At 40.6% G+C, this 25,670-nt stretch overlaps 1 long non-coding RNA gene across 1 annotated transcript in view; it reads left to right on the top strand.

Moving 5' to 3' along the window:
- Window positions 1-23,652, top strand: part of LOC116079960 — a 29,877-nt gene extending 6,225 nt beyond the window's left edge. Inside the window, exon 2 of the long non-coding RNA XR_004114252.1 lies at window positions 23,472-23,652. This is a non-coding gene — a long non-coding RNA (uncharacterized LOC116079960). The remainder of the gene's footprint in view (window positions 1-23,471) is intronic.
- Window positions 23,653-25,670: the final 2,018 nt, after the last annotated feature.

Below are 25,670 nucleotides of genomic sequence, written 5' to 3'. Positions count from 1 at the left end.
ACACATGAAATGAATGTGACTCTCTCTTCAATGTTGTTAACAGTTCCTGAGGTCATACTTTATTCTGCATTGTCTGACAGTGAGTTCAGTTATTTTTAAAGAGGATGCTACACATCCCACATGAAATGGCAGAAACACCAGGACCACTCTGGATCTCATAGTCAGTGCTCCCACACAATGACACTGCCCTTCTTGCCTTGGGGACAAGGAAAGGCAAAGCCATGCTGAGTGCATGTGACAAAGGTCTAAGTGTGGGACTTAAGGAGAATAGTTTCAATACTCAGGGAGTTCACATTTGATAACGGTTTTGGTTGGTTTGGTTTTGTGAGTTTTGTTTATAAGATAGCCATCTGTTCTGTAGCCTAGGCTGGACTACAACTGTCTTTGAATTTTTGTAATACCTTTTAATTATTTTGTCATATTCTTTAAAATTTATTTATTTTTTATTTTTTTATTTTCTTTATTTACATGTAAATTTCTCCATTCCCAGTTTCCCCTCCAAAAAACAAAGGAACAAACAAGAGCAACCAAAACAAACCCCTGTTGCCTCCCACTTCCCCATGCCTGCCACCCCGCCCTCTCCCACTTTCTGGCCCTGGCATTCCCCTACACTGGGGCACAGAACCTTCACAGGGCTGAGGTCCTCTCCTCCTATTGCTGATCGAATTTGCAATCCTCTACTATACACATGCTGCCTGAACAATCAGACCCCTCCATGTGCAGTCTTTGGTTGGTGGTTGAGACCCTGGGAGCTCTGAGGGTACTACTTAGTTCATATTGTTGTTCGTCGTAAGGGGCTGCAAACCCCTCAGCTCCATTGGTCCTTTCTCCAACTCCTTCAAAAAAAAAAAAAAACCATCTCAGTTCCTAAAAATCTGTTCATTGTAAATACATGTTGGCAACTGAAATGCATAACCGTCATAATGAAGATTGGGCTCAAGTCTATCCTTTATCATATAATGTTCATGTAAGTCAAACAATCATGTTTATGTACCCTAAATAAAAACAATGTTAAATATAAAAAAAATTTATAAAATATTGTAACAATAAAAGTGAGTAGCATAAAAGTTGTTTAATATAAAACAATCAATTAAACAGTCTTATATAGATGCTTGTCTGCAGCAATACTGAAAATACATGTTTTTCTCAATATACATTTTAATTATCTCCAAACATATTAGCTGTATATTTTAAAATAATGTATAAATAACATATATAATATATAAATAAACATAAATAGATAAAGTCTTTTTGTTTGATTGGTTGGTTTGTTTTTAGTAGAGTTTAGTAGAGTTTAAAATCTTGGCTATTACTATATTAGAAGCCCAAAATAAGAAAAATTTTTAGACATTGCAGTTCATTGTAATTAAACTGTACTTCAATGTCCCTCACATCACCAAAAGATTTTACCTCTCTAGTAGCTAAGCTAAGAGTTGACAGTTCTGCTGTGCCAAGGAGTGAATTGTAGGCACGATTTTTGGATACAGATTTCCTGCTATGGACAAAGCTATTTAACTTGAGTGAGTGACTTCATTCTCAGCCCACAGGGAACAGGTTACATTCATTTAAGAAATTAGTGTGTGTATTAAGATGGTCTATTCATAAAGTCATTCACCAACTGTTTCAATGAACAATGGTTCTGCTTGGAGGGTGGCACAGGCATTAGGTGAGGGTAAGAATCTGGTTCATTGGCTGTGATGATTTTGAAAAGCATTCATCTCAGAGAAAGAGTAACTTATAAAGTTCTCTTCTTCAAAATTGATACAATAATTACAAACATCAAGCAAAGTAGTCAGTAGTCAGTCTCACTCGTTGTTCTCTTATAAGCCACCTCTCAAGCTAATATTTTATGTTTCTTTTGGCTGTATAGATACTTTTGAAATATGTAAGCTGTTCTGAAAACCATAGTATAGTATAAAAACATCAAATAAACAATCCTACTAATCAAGAGGCTGAGATAGGAGAAGCATGGTTTCAAGACTGTTATATGGTAACTGGAAGACACTGCCAGGTACAATCAAGCAGAAAGTATATATGGAATATACAATACTGGACCTATTTCTCCAATTACCAAATTAGGGAAACCCCCAGATGATAGCCAACACATTTTCAATTCCTCATACTTTTGAATTTTAATCAATTAGGATAAGTTGGTAATATTAATTTTCATATTAAGAGATATTAAGAAAAAGTAATTGTTATTTCCTATTTTTGTTGTTAAAGATGGAATTATGTTTGTGTGGGTTTGTTGAAAGTACTTTCTTGCTTCTTCTAGGGTGTAGTTTTGCTCCTTATGTTGGTGTTTTCCATCTATTATCCTTTGTAGGGCTGGATTTGTGGAAAGATATTGTGTAAATTTGGTTTAGTCATGGAATATCTTGTTTTCTCCATCTATGGTTATTGAGAGTTTTGCTGGATATAGTAGCCTAGGCTGGCATTTGTGTTCTCTTAAGGTCTGTATGACATCAACCCAGGATCTTCTGGCTTTCATAGTCTCTGGTGAGAAGTCTGGTGTAATTCTGATAGGCCTGCCTTTATGTGTTACTTGGCCTTTTTCCCTTACTGCTTTTAATATTCTTTCTTTGTTTAGTGCATTTGGTGTTTTGATTATTATGTGACGGGAGGAATTTCTTTTCTGGTCCAGTCTATTTGGAGTTCTATAAGCTTCTTGTATGATCATAGGCATCTCTTTCTTTAGGTTAGGGAAGTTTTCTTCTATAATTTTGTTGAAGATGTTTACTGGCCCTTTAATTTGGAGGTCTTCACTCTCTTCTATACCTATTATCCTTAGGTTTGGTCTTCTCATTGCATCCTGGATTTCCTGGATATTTTGGGTTAGGAGCTTTTTGCATTTTGTGTTTTCTTTGACTGTTGTGTCAATGTTTTCTATGGTATCTTCTGCACCTGAGATTCTCTTGTATTCTGTTGTATTCTATCTCTTGTATTCTGTTGGTGATGTTTGCCTCTATGACTCCTTATCTCTTTCCTAGATTTTCTATCTCCATGGTTGTCTCCCTTTGTGATTTCTTTATTGTTTCTATTTCCATTTTTAGATCCTGAGTGGTTTTGTTCATTTCCTTCACCTGTTTGATTGTGTTTTCCTGTAGTTCTTTAAGGGATTTTTGTGTTTCCTCTTTAAGGGCTTCTAACTGTTTACCTGTGTTCTCCTGTATTCCTTTAAGTGAGTTATTTACGTCCTTCTTAATGCCCTCTATCATCATCATGAGAAGTGATTTGGGGTCCAAATCTTGATTTTCTGGTGTGTCAGTGTGTCCAGGACTTGCTATGGTGGGAGAATTGGGTTCTGATGATGCCAAGTAACCTTGGTTTCTGTTGCTTATGTTCTTACATTTGCCCTGCATCATCTGGTTATCTCTAGTGCTACCTGCCCTTGCTAAATCTGACTGGTGCCTGTTCTTCCTGTGATCTTGGTTATGTCATAACTCCTCAGAGTCAAGCTGTCTTCGGGATCCTCTGATTCTGGGATCCTGTGCTCCTGGGCTTGTTAGAGTGCCTGGGAGTGGAGCTTCCTCTGAGTGTTGTGAGACTGACTGCAGAATTTTTGCCCAAGGTCTGCTCAGGGCAACAGACTGGGTTCCTGCATACCTGGGTCCCGCTGGTCCCAGTTACTCCTGGTGTTGGGACAGATGTTGTGTCCTCCGCACCTCTGATCCTCTGATCCTGAATGTGTCAGAGTGCCTGGGAGTAGAGCTTCCTCTGGGTGTTGTGGGACTAGCTGAAGAATTTTTGCCCAAGATCTACTTAGGGCACTGGCCCAAACAGACTGGAAGCAACATGTGCCACTGGGCTGGCGGAGTTCCTGTGTGCCTGGGTCCTGCTGGTCCCAGTTACTCCCAGTGTTGTGCGTATTTTTTTTTTTAATTTTATACTTATGAGTATTTTGCCAGTAAGTGTGCATATTATCATATGCATGCAGTACCTGCAGATGACAGAAAATGGAGCTAGAATTCCTGGAACTGGAGTTACAGATGGTTACTAGCCACTATGTGAGTTCTGGGAACTGAACTCTGGTTCTCTGGAAGAAAAGAATCAGTGAGCTATCTCTCCAGCCTGTTTGTTTGTATGTTTTTGAGATCCAGTCTCATATACCCTATGCTGTATATCCAGTCTCATATACCCAGCTCCAATATACTATGTAGCTAAGGATAACCTTGAACTTCTGATCCTCCTGCCTTTACCTCCCCAAGTGCTGAGATTATAGACATGTGTTCCCTTTCCCAGTTTTTTGAGGTATTGACGATCAAACCAGTGCCTTTGAATGCAGATAAGCACTCTTCCACTAACTCCATCTCCAGACCCAGCATGGTAATGTTAACAAAGGCTGTGGGTGTGTAAATCCTGCATAACTATTCTCCACCCTTTCAGCAGCCCATCTCCACATCTCTATTATCAAATCCAGGACTTTATCCTGCTAATCAGCTCACAAACAGCACCTTAGAGATTACTTGTACCTGAATTTATTCACATCACCTAGAGTTTCTGATATTCATCCCCATAGACATTTATATAATGATATACTTTTCAGTGCTGAGTCATACCCCATTGTGTAAGTGTACTAATAACTCTTTATAAATTCTTGTAAAACTTTCTATTGGTAGACTCATTTCTAAAATATTTGTATTCAAATTCTTTTGTACATACATATCACATTCCTTTAAATAAATGTGTAGTTTTATAACTATTGGGCCACATATGAGTAAATCACCATCCACAAAGAGTTTGGGGTTTTTGTTTATTTGTTTGTTTGTTTTTATCATTTTGTTCTTTCACTAATTCAGTAGGGACACATTCTGTTGAATGCAAACAGTAATTAGTAGATCTTCTAGATGCTGAAGCCTTCACGGGTTTTAAGATGACTATAAAGAAGGTAGTAGCATCAATTCTCTAGCACGTGCCAGACATTCTGACAGCAACTTTTTTTATTTTTAAAATTTTGCCCTTTTACTGTGACTATGGATTTTGAGAAAAAAAAAGTGGTTGTCTATATTCCACCATAATTTCTGCATTTTTGTTAACAAAAGAACTCCTTGCCTGAGTTCAGATAGGAATTGCTTCCTTCAGGCTTTGGCCTTCTATATAAATTCTGTACCTTGACATTTCAGGGCTCCTGCTAGTGGGGAGGATCCTGAGCATCTTTAAGATTAGAATAACACCATGGATACTTCTCCACTGAAAGGTTGCCTGAGGCATATAAACTTGGAGTCAGGGACAAGTTTTAGAAAGGGAAGAATGTAGGGCCTTGGCTGGCTTGAATTGCTATCCAGCTGTCCCTGGCTAATAAAGAGAAGGTAAAGTTGTTCTTCTTTCAGAAAGTGGTACTAGAAAGTCTAGATACACAAGCTGCAGAAGTGTGTTTTAATGTCAACTCCACACAGCTTCCATCATGAATAAAAGCTACTTCCAAGTCAACATCAGAAATGAAGGTAAAGGCTCAAACTATAAAAGTTTTAGAGAAATAGATAAGTGTTTCTGAACTTAAATAAGGTAGTAGTATCTTGTATATTAAACCAAAAATACAAACAGTGAATAAAGACTGCTTAGATAACAGATGAGCAGGACTTAAAAAATTTAAGAACCAGACCAAGACAGCATTGAGGAGATAAAAAGAGAAGACAAAGAAAGAATTGGAGAAAATATTTGCAAATTATGTACTGATAAATTGTACCTAGAATATATGTGGTTTTGGTGCAGAGGATTTAAATGATTATTTCACATAGAAGGTACACAACTGACTCATAAGCATGGGGAATGGTACTCCACAACATTGCTTTAGACAAGTGTCAATCAAATCACAGCTGATTGTCATCCATCATTGGCGTGGCTCTAACAACACAAACCATAACACAGACCATAACAAAGGAATGAAAGTGGGGATATAAAATGGTACAACTTTATATAATGTGTTAGTAATTAATATACTTGACAATTGTTACACAAAACACATGAAAACACATTCATGGCATAAAGACATAGCCATAAATGTTCACAGTAGGACTATACTATGAGTTCCAAAGTACAGGGAACTCATGTGCTCATCAATTAATAAGTAGACAGAATAGATCATGTGATGTATATTATCTATTCACAGAAAAGAAGGAAATATTAATGATGAATACAGGAGCTAGAAACCAGTCAGATATGTCAAGGACCACAAGAAACAATTCTAAGAACATCCACACTGAAGGCCAGGATGCCAGGAGAGAGTTGTAGTTCCCAACTCCTTGTCATCTTTCACCTTTACACAATAGAACATGAGTGAAACTGAAAGAGGAACCTGGATACATGGTTGAGACAAATGTAATGTTCAGTTCATCCCCCCCCCATTCTTTATCGCAGTTTCAGCTGTAAGTCTTTTAAATACCCACAGACTAAAAGGTTGAATGGCACCCATGACCTACTTACTGTACAGAACTCTGTTCTCCCCACATCCCTTAAAAATCTCACCTATTAACATACATAAATTTGCTAAAACTCAACCCATGGAACTTGTGAATTTCATTCTTTAAATTCCAGACAATATCCTACAGGCTACTGGCGCAGGGCAGCTTGGGTAGCCATAAAGTTTTCTGGGACTCTAGCATCCCAAGGTAAGCTTATCAAGAGCCAAGGATGTCTCTTATTCTCAATGACAATCTGTTTCATTTTCCTTAGCTAAAGAAGCTAGGAGAGAAGATGATGCTGTATAAAATTGTTAATAAGAGTAATGCTTGAGTGGAATTGAGCAGTGACCCCAAATTCAGAAGCCTCTTAATGTGTGTGTGTGTGTGTGTGTGTGTGTGTGTGTGTGTGTGTGTAGTTTAATTGGAGTACTCAAGAGACAATATCATGGATACTATGGGCTACTGAATAAAAAGCCCAGTGCCAAGTATAGATTACCCCTTTCTGAGTTGTTAGTCAGGCAGAGAGGAACACTGAAGTGAAATGTCAAGGAACTATTTGTCTAGACCAGTCCAGGGGCCAGAACTCATATAGGAGTGGCCAAGGATGATGCTACAGGATCTATGTGTTTGACACTTTGTCTGATGCATGCTGCTGGTCAATAGGAGGTTATCTAGACCTCTGTCATTCCACAACACTGTCTAGAACTTTAACTACATTGAACATACACTGAAGCCCTGTGGATAAGATAGCACTGAGTCTAGGTGCAGAAGAATCTGAGAGAAGAGTCAAGGGAGGAACTATGGAAGAGCTTGGAGAGGATCATAGGCAAAAGCATTGAGAAGACAGTCTCACCCTGCCTGGGATGACAAGTCTGCTATGCCTCTCTCTCTCTCTCTCTCTCTCTCTCTCTCTCTCTCTCTCTCTCTCTCTCTCTCTCTTTGTAGTTTCCACTCTCTGGGGCTGGTCTGGAGCATTCAAAGTCACATTCAATTATTCTCTCCTCATCCTTATTTTACAAAGAAGCCTGGAGGGCTAAAGGGCGGGGGACCCTTTAACCTTGCATGTGCTTATCTGCATCCTTGCAGTTTGCATCAGCATCATAACTGAAGTACAGCTCACTCATTAAGATCAAGTACTGCCTCCTACCCAGCATGTGTCCCAACGTCCCCAGGACTTTGCCTGGTATGTGGTGAATGTTCAAAAGTTTCTGGTTGCACACATGAAGGAGTGAATTTCTCCCTCAGAGAACACAATCCTAGGCTGGCAGACATTCTAAATGGATATGAAAAAGGCCTTAGATTCTGCTGCTAGAGGCTGAATATCTAACCTCAACCATCCATCTCGAGTGGCCCACCACAGAGATCAATCAGGTCCAGTCCCTCAAATGACAATAGATCGGGATCATGATGAAAGGGAAGTTCCATGCCAAGTTTTAGTATTTCACCAACATAATTGACTGTGTTCACCCAGAGTCTCCCACAGCCCATCTGGCAGCCTCCTGGCAGCTGTCAGGATTTGTTCTCTTATCCATGAGGGTGGAGTTGGCCTCTGGGGACAACAGTGTCAGGACTCCAGGGACCAAACTAGGGATTTTATATTTGACTCACAGTGAGTATCTGAAGAAAAAATAATAATGTTTTGTCCCTGGGAAACACAACCAACATGTACTAGAAATGGAGCATACAGTTGTGTCCAGAGAGAGACTAGGAAGCTTGGGTATTCATGCTGCTTTCTGAAGAAAACACAGCTGTCCATCAACACTGGAAGGACAGCTAGAAGCCATGTTGCTGGAAGGCAGTGAGAGATCTGTTGCTTAAGGAACAATTGAGACAATTATTGCTTGCTTAGTTGATTCCTTTGAGACAAAGTCTTATTAAGTAGCCCAAGTTGGCATCCACCTCATGGTTTGTTTCTTTGACACAGAATCTTGTTATGTAGCCCAGGCTGGCCTCCCACTCATGAACTTTCTGTTTCAGCTCCCTTGAGATAGAATTATGGGTGGGTCCCACTTCCACCCCTAGCTCTAAAACTACTTGATAAATATTTCCTATGAATATTGGAGAAAGTACACACAAATGGGTTCTAGATCTTTGGGGGGGGTTCTCCTCACTTTGTCATTGTTTCTATCATGTTCCATTGGCCACCTACACACCTTAGCAATGGAGGAGTGTCAGTTCAGACCAGGATCTGTGGATCACAGTCATGTTCGGAGTGTTTTGCATAGATATACCACTGTTGGATAGTTTTGTGCTTCTGAACTTACAAGAGCATACTATGGACCAGATTTTAGAGGTAGGCAATGGATGGAAAAAAAAACAACTTCAAGGGATCAGCATCCAACTGTTCACAGTCAGTGGTGGAGAGGCCAATCCATTCCCTCCCTGCTAGACACTCAACCACCTCCACACAGAAAACTTGGATGATGCTGGAAGCAATGTGTACAGAGCAGCTCTAAGAGCTAACTTCTAATAAAGGTTAGGGACACATAGCTCCCAGGAAGAGGCAACAGGAGGGTCCAGGGTACACAAGCTCAGAGAGAGAGGACAGCTTGTAAAGGACCTCTGATTACTGGCACAACTCAGGGTCTCAGGGCTTTCAAAGAAAAGTCTGAGAGCTGTTGTTTTCAGCACAAGTCTGTAGCAACTTATCTCTTTCCTAGGCATTATAGGAAGAATATTCAAATCTGGTGCCTAGATCACTGGCTAGGTACAGTTGGCCTCATTTGAGCTTATATGAGATATAGGTATAATTTCTTTAGGGCAGCAGGGGAGAAGCCAGTGGGTAGCCATATGATGATCTCCATAGTGAAGACATATCCTGGCCTGCCTGGATCTGTGAGGAAAGGTAAATTGCACTGTGAAGTGGGAGTCATTATTCTATCAGAAAACGTGGTGTCAACAGGCCTGTATCTCCCATGTGGAAGTGGACTGTGGGAGGGTAGAGGAGTATGTGATACACAGAAGCTACAGGCAGAAAGTCAGCTAGAACACTGGAATTATTCCAGGTATAAACTCTACTTTCTTTTGCTATGTGTGCTGTTGATGGGTGGTAAGGGCTTTCCTACTAGCATAGCTCATAAGGAGTGTGGACTTGGCCATCTACATTACCTCAGAGATAGCTTCATGGATAGCCCATCTACCTGTGGACTTTCCTGATGTACTCATCCACCATTTTCCTGGGCATGTTCATAGAATAGACATACAGTTTATTCTTTGTCCATGTTAAGCTTTTCAATCTATAGTCAGTGGGAATAACAGTACAGGAAAATGGGCTGACATCCAGACAAACCTAGAAAGTTTTGCCTGCAGGAAAGTATCTCATGATTTCTAAAATTGAGGTGATTTTTTAAAAAGTGATAGATATGGGTCATTCTGTTTTCCTGTCACTCAAGGGGGTGGGGTCATGCTACTTATGCTGTGACTAAGGGGAGACACAAGAACAAACATTTAGTGTAGCACAGTTTTCTAGTGGAGCATGTATATTGGGATGAATTCTGTCCAAGTAGGTACAGGTTCCTTGGAAGTAACAATTTCCTCAGCAATGGTGGCTAAACCTAAGACAGGAAGCAGAGCAAGTGATCCTGTAAGATGATGGCAGGGCTTTTCCTGTATAGAATTACCTGTGCTAGGCTCCTTTGTAATGAAAAAAATCAAGACAAGGAACAGATTCTCTTATTATTAGACCATCCTGGGAGTTCTAATCTTAGCATGTGGTCTCTGGAAGGCTTATATCCTGAATTCATGGGTATGGAACTTGATACTGGCTTTGAGCGTCACTCCGTTGTCCCAGGCCTCAGAAAGCAGGAGTTCAGAGAAGGACTACAGCTAGGCAAAGGGAGTGCAATGTATTCAGGAAGGGCCCCATGAGTGCCAAAATGAAAATACCAGGGGTCAAGTGGAGAAGTGAGGGGTTCTGTAGGGTAAAAAGCAGGGAATAGGCTGTGGCTTTGTTCTAGACACACTTGATGAGCTTCCAACACAGAACATAGCAGCTCAAGCCAAGTGGAGAGAGCATATTGGAGACCACTTAGAGTTGGTGAAGGTGCTAGAAGGTTGATGGACATGCAGAGTCTGAAACCAGGTACTGAGTGTTGGGTGGAAGGAAACAAGCAACTTAAGTAAATAGCTTGAACTGGGAGGCTGAGTCAGATGCAGACATCAAACTGCCTTTTGCATCCAGCTTAGTGTTCTACTTTCCCCTAACTTCTTTAGAAGGATGAATATGTCTGTCTACCCCTGAGTTTGGCCTAAATTCCATGTTGTTGATGACAAGTAGCAAATTTTGTTTTTTCCCATGCCCAGGTGGCAGTCATCATGGTCCCATAAGACCCACACCCACGTGGCTTCGCAGTAGATGCCCTACAAAGTCAGCAGGACTCTAAGTTTCAACTTCTGTGAGCTTACAATCAGAAACAGCTTTGCAGCCACCACAGTAACTCCCCATTGCACACAGATGCACATGAGGCTTGGCACCCTGGCGAAAGAAACTGAACACACCAGTCAGGACAGTCTGAACGATGGTAGAAGAAAGGAAATCACATGTTAAAATTTTACCAAATCAGCAGTCTGAGCCAGGTGCAGGTCATATCCAGCATCCTACAGGTGGCACTTGGTGGATAGTCTTGCTGTGTCTGTGGGAAACCTTCAGATGGTCTGGAACAAAGCAGGGTGTTCCAGTTAGAACTATTCCTGAGGGCCACCCAGAAGTTTCCATAAAGAGCATCAGGACATGTGGTCCAGTCCTGGAAAGCACTTGCTGCACATAACTGCATGGCAGGAAGCAGGGGTGGGAAAGGTTTATCTTAGATGTGGGTGGGACTTTTTCTTCTAGTGTCAGATGTAGGGAGACTATTTTACAATGAGAGAAGCAAGAAGAGGGATAGATTTTGGCTTCACTTAGTAAAGAAGACCTGGCATGAAGGTTCATCACCAGAACACTGAATCACAGTGTACAGGGGTGGCAGTGGCTCAGGATGAGGGCTCAGGCAGAATGGAGAGTGAAGTGCTTGCTCTGTTGACAACTAGCTATGTGACCTTGAAGTAGTTCATTCACATTTCTGGACTTACGGGGCTTGACCCATGTTGTGGATTTGGAGTTCCAAAGGGCTAGAGTGCTCCCATACATCACACCTGCCAAAGAGTGACATCCAGAAAATATCCAAGATGAGTTTTATTATAAAGTCTCCTGTAAGAGAAGAAAAGAATTATACTATTAATTAATACTATGCAGAAGCACTAGTCCAAGAGATTTTCTTTAAAAATAGATGTATTTATATATTTGTTACTTTGTGTGTATCTATGTGTGTTTATGTGTGTATGTGTATTTGTATATGTTTGCATGTGTGTGTGTGTATGTGTGTATGTGTGTGTGTGTGTGTTCACCATATGTGTGCAGGTATCTGTGGAGGCCAGAGAAGCGCATTGGATCCCCAGGAGTTAGTTGCAGGCAAGCGTGAGCTACTGGACATGCATGTTGGGAACTGAACGCAGGTCTTCTGCAAGTGCATGGAATGATCTTAATGGCTGACCTGTCTGTCTCTCCAGTTCTTCATCAGGATATGTCACAATCTATCTTTCTGGTACTCTGTAGTTCCTTACTATGTTTCCTATCCATCCTGCTTTCCATTGTCTCCATGGCATCCCTCATAATTAAATGAAACATGAGAGAATATAGGAGGAGTAAAAATTTTTGTACAGCAAATGGAGAGACAAAATGAGGGCTTCCACCATATATCATTGTCATCTGAAACAATGGTTCTCAACCTGTAGGTTGCAACCCCTTCAAGAGTAGAACAATCCTTTCATAGATATCACCTAAGACCATCAGAAAACACAAATATTTACATTGTGATTCACAACAACAGCAAAATTAGAATTATAAAGTAGAAAACAAAATAATTTTATGGTAGGAGGTCACCACAACATGAGGAACTGTATAAGAGGTTCGCAGCATTAGGAAGGTCGAGAACTACTGCTCTAAGGAAAAGTGACAGGAAGAAGATGCCGAAGAATAAATCACACTATAGGTTTTAGGCTGAAGATCAAGTATGAGTGTTGAAGTGGCCAGGTCACAGAACTTGTGGCAGGCATTCTGGGAAGAGTATTAGGGCAATCCTGAACAGGGACACAAGTAGGCTTGGCCAGCAAGAAGTAAAGGACGTCTCACAAAACCAAGAAAGGGAATGTTGGTCAAAGTGAATGGCAGCTGCCTAGAGATGACATGGAAGACACAATAGCACAGTCAGTGTGACCAGTTCCCACCTGTACTTGGGACTGAAGCCAGGAAACTCTTGCAGCCATGATCAGTACAAAGCAGAGGAGGAGGAGAGCAGTGAGTCCCTCTCATTCTCTACAGTGGCTTCTGGGCATAAGAAAAGATTGTTAATACTTCCTGACTCCTTCATTCACCCCATTAAAAACACACTCTGGTATCTGCTGAGTTTTACTAAGGATGGTTTGTCATGACCCCAGTGCTGGCCTCAGTTTTGGGAAAGGGCTATGAACACTGGTCTCTACATGGCTAACATGGTCTTGCATATACAGTGTCCTTTATCTCTTCATAGGAGAGAGACACCAAGGAACAGCAGGGAATTGCTACTATTATCACTGTTATCTGCATTGTGAGAGTCAATTAGATATTGGATGTAAATTTATATATAAATTTGTTTATATATGTGTGTGTGCATGTTTGTGTATGTGGAAAATAAGGATGGGAATATATATATATATACATATGTGTGTGTATATATATGTGTATATATATATATATATAAATGATGGTTGATATTGATTATCAATTTGAAAACATCTAGAATCACCCAGAAGATGGGTTTCTGGACATGGCTATTGGGAATCCACTTGATATTTATACTGGAAAACCCACTGTAACTATAAATAGAACCATTCCCCTGGCAGAAAATCTTGGATTACATAAGCTAGAGAAATTGAGTTGAGCACCAGCATGAATTAATTACTCTCTGCTTCCTGTTGGTGGGTGTGGCATGACTCATTGCTCCAAGATCCTGCTGTCTTGACCTCCCCACCATTGTGGCCTATACCTCTGAAATCAGCTGAATTCAATCTTTTCTCCTTCATGTTACTTTTATCAGAGGATTTTACCAGAGCATCATGAAGGGTAACTAAGGAAAGCAGATAATTTGGTTCTGTAAGAACTTGTTCTGATAAAGTGACTGGATGGGGGCAGTGAGAAAGCCAGCCTTGGGAAAAGTCGAGCTCTCAGCAGCACCCTGCTTGCTTTTGCAGCCATCTGTTCAGGAAGAGCTCAGCCATTCATTCATTCAGTACAGAGGTTTCACTGAGGTCCAAGTTCTGCTCTCTTTCAGGCAACAAAGGGTTTTCTCCTGAACACTGTACATGAAATAATTCTGTGTGCTTTCAAGCCCAAGTGTTTCTGTTTTTATTTTAACTAATGACTTTAAAATGAATGACATAAGCTTAGGGACTAGTAAAGATCAACCACAGACGGGAACGAAAAAAGAACTTAAGCCTAACATTCTGCTGGAATTCATTTAAGCATACAATGAGAAATGTCCATGTCTAAACCACCCACTAAAGCAAACAAAGGCTCTCCTGCGTGGTAAAAGATACCCAAAAGCAGAAGCATGCCATTACAAAGGGAAAAAGAAACCTTTGGTTTGGATAAAGTATTCAAAGCATCCATTTCATCACTGCCTAACCATTTTGATACACTATCAAGACATCTTCTTTCCAAACAAGTTCCAATAAGCCATCGCACTCTGAGCCTGCCTCTGACCATAGCAGGTCAGGCAGAGCTAGAAGGACCACTGGACTAGAGCTTCTAAATGGGTAATACTGTTTTCTTACTTGTCTGAATATTCCCCTCAGAACTCTAGCTTTGGTTACTGAGTGGGGTTTCAAAGGTTTGTTGAATGCATAAATAAACAATGTTATGTCTCCTTTTTTGTTCCTAATCTCTGATGTAGTGGAGAGAAATGTCTAGTGAATTTCTGGGTGATTCACTTGTGCTTTCAAAACCAGAGATTTCCATTGTTATTGCAACAGCATGGCTACATATTTTCTTGTATGGTATTTCCCCATTGCTAAAGGACAAAAAGGACTGATATGCTCAAGGCATGGATCCAAGATTTCCTGATTTTGTTTGTTATCACAAAGAGACATGCCCAGGTGCAGGATAAAGGATGACCAGAGCTGATCAACACTTGAAGGAGCTACTCCACCCCAGTCCTGTCAGGGACAAGCGAATGGGTTTCCTGTGTGCTCATGTCACATGGAACAATGGATTCATCTAGCACAGTGTTTCTTAACCCTCCTAATGCTGTGACCCTTAATACAGTGTTGTGGTGACCACCTCACAACTATAAAATTATTTTGTTACCACTTTATAGTGGCAATTTTGATACTGTTACAAATCATAATATAAATATCTGATATGTAAGATATCTAATATGCAAATCCCCCCACAAAGGGTTGTTACCCACAGGTTTCGATATGCACATTTGTCTGTTTTATTCAACTGAATATCACAGCCAGGAACACAGCCTCCACAATACCTTAAGTCAAAAATCTCAGCATACTCAACTCTCTCACACATGGACATATCCTCATGAACACTCATGAACACCAGAAAAAGTAGAGGGCATGCTTGCAATTCAGAACTTAAACAGTGTCTGACAAAACCAAAGAACTAAGTGATCCTCTATGGTATTTGAATGAGAAATGTCTCCCTATGGGGATCTGGTATTTGAACACTTGGTCCCCAGTTGGTGGTGCTCTTTGGGGAAGTCATGGATCTTTAGGAGATGGAGTCTTTCTGGATGAAGTACATCACAGGGCGGGGGGGCAGGTGGGCTTTGGGTATTTTTAGCTTCATTTCACGTCTTATGTATAAATGAAGATGTAATCTCTTAGCTTCATGCTCTAGCCACTTGTAGCCAGGCCTTCCTGCCATTGTGGACTAGCTCTCTAGAACCGTATGCCAAAATGACTGTTCCATCCATGAGTGACTTCTAGTCCTTGTGTTTTATCAAAGCAACAGGAAAGTCTTAGACACACCCCTACTCTTATAAATTCCAAGGAAAATTTCACTATCAGATGCATGTCTAAACTCAGGATGCTCTAGAATGCTCAGATGGAGTGTGCAGTACACACATTGTCTCACTGCTGGGAAACAGAGCTATTCACAATGTGATGCTATAGACAAACACCCTTGAACATTTTCAACCTCACAATAACACACTTAGAGCTTTTAATCCCCACAAAAAATAAATTTGCTTAAGGATGGAAAAATCAGGATATAGAAACTGCATAATGAAACTTTCTACATTGCTATAGCTTCTAGTCACTAGTAATTGTTTCTTAACTCTTCACATTTCATATTGAAACTCTGTAGCCTCTATATCATGGTATAAATGCATTGCAGTATCCTCAGTGAATATCAAGCTTATTCAGTCCCAGGCAGGAGTTCTCTAACTCACCTAGTCTCAACAGCTCTCAAAAGCCATGTCCTCTTGCTGCCAGTGTGGAGTAACCATTTAGAATCAATCCTAATGTACAAATGTGAAGGATGCTGCTACAGAAATATGGCTTTGCTGCATGTATGCAATGGGTTACTTCCTGAGAATTTGCACCCAAAACTAATGAGGAAATCAAGCACAATGATTTAAAATGAGTATTTCAATTCATGTTAATATAATTTTGAAATGTATTGTTACACATAGAACTGGGGTACAGATCTAAACAAAATCAAAGTTGGAGTTAATTTATGACTTGTTAAGTGACTTAGCAATCTCTGGCTATTGATTGCACCCATTTATATAAGAGGAAAGGAATCTAGTGAACTTGGAGACACCATAGCAGTAACTGTGGCTTCAAAGTAACTATATTTTGTAATTCTATGTCAAGTGACTTAAAATGTTGAGTAGTCTCATTCTCAAATGACAAGAATATTTGGGACTTTTCATAGTATGTTTATCAGGCAGGATTTGTGGAAATTCAGAAGGACAGATGTTACCACATTTCCTTGCTGAACTCGCACACCCATATGATCGATAGCACAGCCACTTCCTGTTTCATTGTTCAATTAACTGCTTTTATTCGTATACATTCAGAAATCCTCTATAGGCATCTCTAGCCTTAAAGAGCTATGTCTTTTAGGAAGATCACAAAAAAAACGAGAAGAACCCTCACTGAGATGGTGCCAGTGGATTGGGGAGTGAATGCCTTCCCAAACACTAATGGAAATTCTAGCCTTGAGAAAAGTTAGTTGAACTAAAAACAAGGCAAGAAACGACTATGTGGAACTGAGCTGATTAAGTTCATTAAATTTCTTTTGTGATTTTTTTTCCCTTTGAGGGGAACAGAGGCATGCCTTCGCACAAGCTTAATGTTTGAACACAGAGCTGCATGTACCTAGACCCTTACAACAGTTTAGTTTAAAATATTATTGGTTCTCTTTCTGTTGTATTTTTCAGATCTGGTGAAAGGTCTGGGTTCACACAGCTAATTGATGAGGCATACATTTGGAGACATTCTTGAATCATGCAACTGTTTTTCCTAACTTGTATACTTCAGAAATTGCGAGAGAATGTTTTCTTGGCACTGTGTTACTGGCAGAAGTTCAGAATATTTCTGACCCCGTAGCATGGTAAGATTGAAAACAGTAGTTAGGTCAGTATATAGTGGTTGGCTAAGACTGTCCCTCATGGTCTCAGGTGTTGAACACTTGGCTCTCAGCTAACTGTGCTGTTTGAGGAGGTTTAGGTAGTTCACCTTTGCTGGAGGAAGCATGTCACTGGTGTCCTGGTGTCAGCTTTGAGATTTAAAGCCTCCAGCCACTTTCACTTCTCTCCCTGCTTGTATTGATGTTATAAGCTCTCAGTCTCCTGCTCCTGAAGCCATGCCTGCCACTTACTGCCCTGATATTTTGACATAATGGATTCTTATTCCTCTTAAGCCATCAACTAAAATAAATTCTTTCTTCTCTAAATTGCCTTAGCCATGGTGTTTTATCACAGCAACACTAAAGTCTAATACACACTGTGTTGACTAGTTTGTCATGCCTTCAGATATAATCGGAGACTGTTACATACATAATGTGAGATTTATGCAACCAGTAAAGAATTTTGAGGAAAACTGACTAGGATCTTGACTCTGCAATTGACATGTGTTTCTTAGAGGTGTTGAGAAATGTCCCTTCCTGTAAGAGCTAAGACACTTGCAGCCTTTGGAGAGATATCCAGCCCAGCTTGGTGGTAAGTCTGGGCTTAGCTTCCTTGTTTTGAGTAGACTTTGAGAGTTTAAACTGTGATCTCACATCAAAAACTACAGGAAAATAAAGTGAAGAAGAGTTTGTGTCTTAGGTTGCTGTACTTACAGTATTTTTGTAGATAATCAGGCAAAGGTTAAAACTAAGCTTGTTTTGAAAATATACTGATCTGTAGTAATCTTTGCTAAAATTATATTTAGGAAATTTATGCTTCATAAAAAAACTCTGTAAGTGAATTCATTAGTCAACTCTCTTTCATGGTTTCTGGGGGGTTGATTTTATTTCATTCTTTGATGGGCTCAAATACTATTTTATTTTCTTCCAATCTTTTGCTGCAAGTCTCTAAACAAATATTATCATTTTCCCAGCAATCTATCTAACTTGGTACTCTTAGAGTTAAGGTTGTGCTTTTCCTGAAACCATTAAAGCTAAAGCTGGATGAACTGGGGCTTTGGAAAATCCACAACAGTCTATATGTGTCAATGATACACTGAAGGTAGACCAGTTGGTTTTGGCTATAGACAATGAAATAACTGAAAGAGCTAAAAGAAAGAGAATTAAAACTCAATAGTCCCTCTAAAAGCAAGATAGAAACTGTGAACATAAGGATTCAGAAGGGAAAAATCAGGGGGAAAAAAAAAAACCTTCATTTGTGAAGCAGTAAGTAAAGTTGACTGTAGACATGTGGAAGTTCTGGGGATGCTGGCTAACTCAGAAGAAATGTCTGAAAGGCACAGAGTTGCCTGCAATTTATTAAGCACAGAGTCTGTGCCAAGAATTTTACAAGATATTGCTAAGCCTCACAATAATCGTGTAAATTTGATGTTTTTGTTCTTTTTTTATATAAAAAATCAAGATAAAAAGATAAGTTATCTTGTTCAACTAGTGAGTGGGAATGTGACTGGGAGGCCCATCTTCTTTACAAGTCTGGAAGACACCCAAGGTTAAAATACTTTCCTATTCCAAGTGGCTGAAATCTTCTTACCCAGATCAAATGAAGGGAACTCAAAAGTTCACACCCCTTCTACTGGGATTCACAGTGTGTTTGTAGACCAGGTCTGTGGTGTTTACCAAGTTGGTTTTTGTTTGTTTGTTTGTTTTCACAAGCAAGGTGAGTCTGGATGGTATGCTTCACTGCTGGAGAGGGGCAGGGTAGAAAGGAATCACTTGTCATTGTGGATCTGCTTGAGAGGATGTAACTCTATCTACTCCAAGGTCATCCATCCTTTCTCTATGCTACTCCCATTTCCCAACACTAGGATGAAAATACTACCATTGTCCAAATTCTAGCTCAGGTGCAAGCTAATCTGTTTCCCAAGACCTCCTGTTGATGAACTTGTTAAATGTATTTCTGGCAGTTCTGAGAGGTATCCAGTGTTCTTTAAAAATCACAAGTCTCAAACAAAAGCCTTGAAGCAAGGGATTTATACTGACCCACATGTAAAAGGTCAAGCCTTTGAAAAGAATGAATATGACCTCAAAATCAACTTGTAGTTTCAACAACGAGCCAAAATCAGGCAAGTTATTTTTTTCCAGCTATTATCAAGCCTGAGACAACCAGCAGAGTCCAGGGCACATGTTCAGAGACTTCTGCAGCAGAATTGAGAAGGAGACTAACATTCCATAGAAAGACTTCCCTTCCAGGGGAAGAAACAGGTTGTCAGCACTCAGCACATGTGCAGCATCTTTAGTTGACACTGCATAGTGACAATGGTATCACTGTTTGTTGCCATCAATGAAGTACTTCAATCCCATAGTATGCTGAAAAATCAAGGCTCAGAAATGTCAAGAATATGCCCAAGGCCATGTGATATGAAGACTCAATGCCAGTGTTAGAACCCAGCCACATTACCAATCTTCAAATACTTAATCATGCCAATATCAAATCACTAGAATCTACAATTATAAAACATAATTTGACTTTTATCATATTACATGTACATGGATGTTTTGCCTGCATGTATGCATGCATACTGTGGTGGTTTGAATAGGTATTGCCCCATAGACTCGGGTGTTTGAATTCTTGGCCTGTGGAGGTGTGGCCTTGTTGGAATATGCTATTACTGGAGTGGCTTTGTAGGTCTCCTATCCTCAAACTACATCCAGGCCCAGTCTCCTGCTATTGCCTTTGGATCAAGATGTCTTCTCTAGCACCATGTCCTCCTGCATGCTGCCATGCTCCCACTGTGATGATAATGGACTAAACCTCTGAAACTGTAAGCCAGCCCCAATTAAATGTTTTCTTTTATAAGAGTTACCTTGGTCATCATGTCTGTTCACAGCAATAAAACCCTAATTAAAATATGTATCATGTGCATGCCTAGTTGTCATGGAGGCCAGAAGAGGGTGTCAAATCCCCTGGAACTAAAGTTGCAGATTACAGATTGCTGTGTGGATGCTGAGACTCAAACTGAGTCCTCTGGAAGAATAATTTTGTCTGCCTGTGTATAGGATGGAAATGTCAATGTAACATTTACTGATATAGTACCCCTTAAACAAATGACTGCATGTATTCCAGTATCCTTGCATCTGTAGTAAATGAACATTGAGACACAGTCTACACTGGCACTCATATCTCCCCAACGAAATCAGTCTGAGTTTACTTCCCTGGTAGACAACTCCTTTACTGGCTTTGTTCCCAGCAACATCTTATCCATAAAAGTACCTCCCAAATAATCTCCCACTCAGATCTTTTCAGTAACGTCTGTGCCTGGAGCAAGAGGAGTGAACATATACATGAGTATTGGCTTCCAGAGCTCAGACATTTCTTCTTCCATATGCTATATGAGTAGGTGGAGCCTGTTCATAGATAGAATTACCTTAGATTGGAAGAGCAAGATAGGAAATGCAGATAAAATCTACAAGTAGATCCATGGAGTCTGCATATGCAGAGGATGGTGGTAAGGCTAATGGACAGTGTTTAAAGACATGTGTGAACCAGCTGTTTAGGACAATATCATCAACTGGGAGAACTTTGGGACATAACTAACACTTTCATCCAAGCATCTGATTCTAAGATGCTTTGCATCTACCATCAGTAGCTGGGGAGATGAATTAGGAAACCAGAGAATGGGCTTGTTGGCCAGAAACACAGAGCCAACACTGGCTGTGGTGCCCAGGCTCAGAAGGATGAACAAGGTGGAGTGTCAACAATCTTCCTAGAACTCTTTTTCTGATCCTTCTCAAAGTCATTGCCCTCCCCACCTCCCACACATACAGAGAAAATGCTTTGTAAGACTTGGGTTTGCATCGCCATCAGCCTAAGCATGCCATTCATTTCCTCCAGGTTCCATCCTCACTTGCAGAACTAATAATTATAAGGGGAAAATGGTTGATTCAGGCTCACAGTTAGTGGGTACAGGCTACCATGGACAGGTAAAGCCTAGTGGCAGAAGCTTGAAGCATCTACAATCAGGGTGTAGAGAGATAAATTCACACTAGTGCTCAGCTCCCTTTCTTTATTTTATATAATCCAAGATCCCAGCTGATAGTCAAGATGGGTCTTTCTGCATTAACTAATACTCTGATGTTATGCACTGCCGGACTGTCACACCCTGCACACCCACCTACGAGCACTCACATACAACTTTGTAGAAAACCCCAGGGCTATGCTAGAGTCCTTTAAATACAAAGTTATCTGTTCCCCGAACATGACATTTGTCACTCATTATGCCTCCTCATGGTAAATGCCACAAAGCTTGCACCTTTTGCAGATGATTCAAGGAGGCACAGGCCATATCAGGATGGGTGACTTAGGAATACTATGAGCCTTGTAAACATGGGATTTATTTATTTATTTATTTATTTATTTATTTGATAATGATTAGGCAAACAGTGACAAGATAATGAGGAGGAGAGTACAATAAAAATTGCCAGAGCTGGGGTAAGGCAATACACTTAAAATGTATTTAATAATGTCTAGCAGAGTAACCACTAATTTTACATGTGGCTATTTACATTTAAATTATTAGAATGGAATATAATTAAAAAGCAAGTCTACAGTTACATTAGCCTTTTTTTCAAGTTTCCAGTAAGCATGTGTGGCTCATGCTCCTGTTCTGGACAGACACAGAATTCAAATTTTTGCAGAGTGGTATATATTAACACAGAATATACTATCCATGGTTGACAGAGGAGATAGGAAGTCCTCCCTATCTGTATAACCAGAAACTGTTATCATGTAACTTTTGAGAAACTCAATCACAAAGAGATCTCCAGGGGCTGGGAATATAGCTCAATTGGTGAAGTCCTTGCCAAACAAAGACAAAGTCCTGATATTGATCCATAGAACCCCACATAAAAATGTCAGTTGTTGTGAGGGCACACTTGAAATCCCAGCACTGGACAGACAGAAACAAGCATATTTAGAGGGCTTACTAGCCAACCACATCTAGAGCCTGTCTCAAAATATAGTAGACAGTATCCTGAGGAACAGTAGCCAAGGTTGTTCTCTGGCCTCTGCATGCATATACAGGTGGACACATACACATAAAATACAAATAAATAAATAAATAGTAGTTATGCCTAGTTTTGCATATTCTAGATGACCGTTTTCCTGGGACTTCAAGGCAGGAGATCGGCTCAGTAGAACTCATGAGAGCTGCTGTTTATTGTCCTGTTGTTGGTATTACTTCTTTGCACATGTTCCTGTCCTCTTTCAGGCAGGCAAATTGTCTGCCTCATGCAATCAGCTCCCTTGCCTGTACTGGAGCCATTCTATATGCCTGCTTCGTCACTGGCTTCTCGGTTCAGTCTGAATAACTCGGCTCCCCATACAGTTTCCTCGTTCATCCACTCCTGCTGCACCCTCGCAAACTACACAGATTTCCAGATGGTGACTAACAGACTGCATGGTAACACATGTTCCCCTTCCTCCTCACCAGACTGAGCATCTTGTCAGAATGGAGTCTGTCTTACCATATCTCTGTCCTTTTATCTGTTACTAAGCTTGGGCCCAAGTTGGTGCCTTATAAGTTGCAAGTAGACATCTGTAAAGATTATGGAAATATATTCGGCATTCTTTTAACTTCGTGTGATTTCTTTAATGGATGATGTTTGTATGGTGTGAAACATATCCAGTCAATCCTTTCTGATTTCTCAATTCTGCTCTGTGGGTCAGTAATTTTATTTATGGCTAATATCCAGGTTGCTTCATTGTGGCAGGAAAGCCATTTCAGAACACACACACATGCACACACATGCGCACGCACACGCGCACACACACACACACACACACACACACTCTCTGCACACTCACACATTCATGAATTATGGCCTTATTCATGAATAGTACCTCAAACAGAGAACTTTCCAGACTGTTGCCATACTGAACCTGTATGGATGTCAGTCCAACTACCTTTTTTCAGTATAACCCTCAGAAAACCCATGCACAATATTTTATCATGAAAAATATTCCTAAGACTGAACCTGAAGTTTGAAACAGCCTGAGTCTAGTATGGGGTCAGGAAGAGAAAATGAAACTCCAGGATCTTGTTTCTGATGCTGACTATGAGCCCTTGGTTTTAGAGAGGTCTCGTGCCATGGTGAATGCCATGTGTCTGTCTCAGGCAGGGGAACCTAGACAAGGTACACCAAGGAAAAGCTATGAGGAAACAGATCCTCTTTCCACCTCAAATACATCCAAACCCCATGACTCCTGCTATGGGAATCCTCCTGTGGGCCAGAAAGATGGGTCTTCCTGTCTCTGGGATCCTAAAGCCGTCCCACTTGATTTAGAAAACAAAACAAATTAAAACATTTGGTTCAAACATGGATTTTGACAAACCTTTAATTTTATCTTTAAGGATGATATCTACAACTTTTCATAAAGATTCCAGCTGAGATCACACCAGAGCTTTGTAATCTAACTACGATACAAGATAATCAAGTAAGAACAAAAAGAAAAATCTAAGAGGCCTTCAAAATTGAAAATCCACAGCATAAGCCTAAGCAATTTGGATAATAAAATCTTCCAGTTAAATTTCACTTCTCAAAAATATATCATTCATGACATTTTGGGCAATATCATTAAAATTCTGCTAGCAGCTATAAAACTACATTTCTATGGGTCCACACAAGGTCATAAGGGTCAAATGACAGTGGCTGTGCAGTTGTGTCGGTCATGTTGGCTCAGGGGTTTCACTGCCAGAGAGCTAAGATACCTCAAATTAATTGTCCTCTTCCAGCTTCATGCAGTTTGGCATATATTGTTTGGACAGTTGATGCTTGAAGATTTTGTCTTACCACCATCACCCCAGCCATGCCCTTGCCACCATGCTTGGTGACAAGACGTCTCTTTTGCTCCAACAATCACCTAGATACATATCCTTTAGACCAGTTTGACATTTAGATCCCACTTTGTGGTGGTTTGAAGATGTCTTTCAGATGCTTGGACATTAGAATATTTGGTCTCTACTAGGGAGACTGTTTGGGATGGGTTAGAGCTAAGATGTGCAGCCTTGGTGGAGGAAGATGGAGCATGGGCTTTGAGGTTTCAAAGCCATTGGACATTTCCAGTGTGCTGTATCTGCTTTCTGCTTATGGTTGGAGATGTGAGCTTTCAGCTCCTGCTGCCATACCTGGTGAAGGCTGCCATGTTTCCCTGATGCAATAATGGTAATGAACATTTTACTCTCTATAACTGTAAGCTCAAGATAAATCCACACTTGTATAAATTGCCCAGATCATGATGTTTTGTCACAGCAACAGAAAGGTAATTAATACATACTTAATACTTATAAAATACAGCAATTAAAGTCTACATATGCTGGTTCATGTTACATCATAAACATGTTGTCAGCCAGGGGAAATATACCTGATGCTGATAGCCAGTCACAAAACTCAGTCCCACATTTGGACCTATCCATGCTGCACCTGGGCCCACCCCAAACCTCTTCCTGTATCTCCATACTCCAAGGGTAAGATGGAGGGTGGACCAAACAAGGATTCATAACTCCCTCTTCTCAGACATTTCCTGATCTGTCAAGGTTTAGTGGTGGCCCAAGAAAATGGAATACAGTTCTGATGGCTGTGAACTTTGAGTAGTTAGCAGAGCATGGAGCAGCTAGATGACAGAGCCTAAGAGTTCAGGAAAGCAAGCTGCACAGGAGTAGCAGAAGGGACAGGTCAGTTACCCCAAGATCAACCAGCCATTCCTACCCCTGTCTGGGCAAACTCCATATGTGTGAGTGGAGAATAGGAAGTGATTGGATGGGGAGGTATGAAGAAGACCCCACCCACATGAGTGGGGCATGGGAAGTAATACAATAGTGATGTTTGAAAGCCCAGATACTTTTTAAAATGATTCCAGAGAAGCAGTCAGAAGCTCTGCTTATTTAATAGAAGAACTACATGTCTTCAACCATAGCATTCAAAAGACAGAGAAAGTGTGGGTCATTATGAGTTCAAAGACAGCCTAGACTACATACTAAGTTTCAGGACAGCCAGGGTAACACAGAAAGGCCCTATCTCAAAATCAAACAAACAAAGCAGTCATGGCTGAGTGGTCAGGGCAGCAGATTATTAAGAACCCCAACCGCCACACTGGTGTTCTTACACAGCTTGGAAAGACAAAGACCTCCGTTTTAATCTTCAGATTTTGTGGAAGAGAAACCCCAACCTGGAAAAAGTATGGAAGAAGAATGCACAGAGAAGTCGCAGAAATTATGGCTACCAGAAAATGTGAAGTCTAGAGTTAGAGTTATAGCTCTGGAAGTAAAGTGCCTGCTCTGCATGAGGACTTGAGTTCAGAGCTCCAGTGCCAGTATAAAAAGGCAGATTTGGAAACAAAGACCCCACTGATCTAGGCAGAGAGAGATGGGCAGACTCCAAGGGAAGGCTGCTGCCCAGCCAGTCTAGCTGAAACAGAGGGTCCCCAGGTTCAGTGTGAGACCCTGTGTGGAAAACTAAGGTGAGAGTGGAGGGCAACTGAGGAAGACATTATTCTTCATATCTAGGCTATGCACATGGGCCTGCACGGATGAGCACACATAGGCATCTGTATA

Source organism: Mastomys coucha, unplaced genomic scaffold, assembly GCF_008632895.1.
Source record: "Mastomys coucha isolate ucsf_1 unplaced genomic scaffold, UCSF_Mcou_1 pScaffold6, whole genome shotgun sequence".
NCBI classification, from domain to species: Eukaryota; Metazoa; Chordata; class Mammalia; order Rodentia; family Muridae; genus Mastomys; species Mastomys coucha.
Note: the sequence above shows the minus strand (reverse complement) of the source record. Positions and strands in the feature narration are given on the sequence as shown.